The sequence below is a fragment of the Cantharellus anzutake genome, assembly GCF_015039405.1.
Source record: "Cantharellus anzutake strain C23 chromosome Unknown EI90scaffold_124, whole genome shotgun sequence".
In the NCBI taxonomy this organism is placed as follows: Eukaryota; Fungi; Basidiomycota; class Agaricomycetes; order Cantharellales; family Hydnaceae; genus Cantharellus; species Cantharellus anzutake.
Window position 1 is genome coordinate 231,555 of NW_024067074.1, and position 1,790 is coordinate 233,344.

Below are 1,790 nucleotides of genomic sequence, written 5' to 3' on the forward strand. Positions count from 1 at the left end.
GGAGCGCGAAGGCGAACAGGAGCGTCGCAGAAGTCTGTGGACTGCTGGGGAGGTATGCCGCTCTTGGTATTGCACACGAGTTCTCGCTGAAGCCGTGAGTTAGCGGGCGTCGATGTACAATGTGCTTGAGGTAGATCATAACGCTGGAGTCTCATCATTACCCGTCCTGTCGCGATGCGAGAGAGGATCAGCGGAACGAGCTGAAGTGGAGACCCAAGCAGTTGGTGACTTAACTGACGACTTAACGGTAGCTATTGCTTTACGGCGGTGGGGAGAAGCGGTGGAGATTGTCGAGCGAGGTAAGGTTTTAGGCCAATTACAATACCATCACAGGCATGATGTTGTCCCATAGGCCAAAAGAACCTCGCGGCATTGCCCTCTTTGGCCCCCAAACTGACGTCACTCATTCCCGCATTGACTTCAGCTCTCTTACACTCACTCTCAGACCCCTCACTCAGTAAGTCAGCTGTCATGGGTGTCACGTCTCTCCTTCTCCGTTTGAACGAAGGCATTGCTGCTCGTAACGTGTTACTTTCCGCGCGCGGTTCGCTCATCAAGAAACGCACCAGGATGATTGCATTCGAGGGTGAAGTATCCAGCTATATTGCTGAGCTCGCATTTGTGGTCTTCACTAGCATCAAGCACACGGCTAATTGGTACTTGGCTAGTTTTGAGGAGAACGAGATGGCATCAAGTATGTTGTGACATTGATACCTTGAGAACTGATTGCTCATTTGAACGATTCAGCATGATCCAATGGGCCAGAGAGCAGATTGAATGCTTTGCAACTATGTTCAAGCGGCAAGTGAACGGTCCGCACATTGGACAACAGGATGTTGATGCGTCAATCTTGGCGATGCTAGATCAAAACAAGAAGGTATTTAGCTTTCTCCTGTATGACCTTCCGACGCCGAGTCTGTTATTTAGATTTTACATGATATGGAATGGATTTCGCGCATCTCCTCATGACTCTGATAGAGCCGCTTGCTCTGTCATCTTTGACGTCTGTACCCTTGCCATCTCCTTCCAATGCATCATCCCTCCCCTTGGATCTCCCCAGCCTCCAACGCTAAATATCTCGACGTCTCCACTCAAACTGTCCAACACCTCAGCGCGTGCACCGTCACCACTTCCGTCCCGCCTTACTGTCTCCGAAAAGTCAAAGAGCCGGAGCGTGACACCTGATCCTTCCATTCCTCCCCCCCCAGCGCGTTCCAGACCATTAAGAGGCCCGGTCCACGGGCCACGACGGGCCCATCCACCCCGACGTGAGCCTTGTCAGGTGGACTCAGGAGTCTCATCGCGTTGTTTGAGTACTGCCTTAGTGCCTCACATGTACAGGCTGATTCACATATAATACCTAATCTCGTGCTTATTTTCGCTGTTGTGATTGTGCCCTAATGTGCGATGTTTCTATCAGCACACTCAGATATGCCGCTTATAGCACAGGAATAACACGACGTTAGCTATTGACTCCTTGTTGTTTTGATGAGCAGCATACTGCCGGATTCCATTCAATAGTCCACGTGACGAATTTCGGTTCTGCACTCGCTCGTTGGTGCAAAGCAAGCCCGGCAAAGAATACTACTCACTGCGCGACTTTTATCCATTTCACTCAGCAGTTGTGAGGGGGACTGTGTGAGTCACCGGGATGGCACACAACCTTATTAAGAAACGAAAAAAAGGCCCATTGATTAGAAAAAAAATGGGTTCGAGATATTACAAGAACTACCTACTGCCTAATTTTCATCCCTTTCCATCCAGCTGTTGTTGAGGAAAATGGGGGGGGG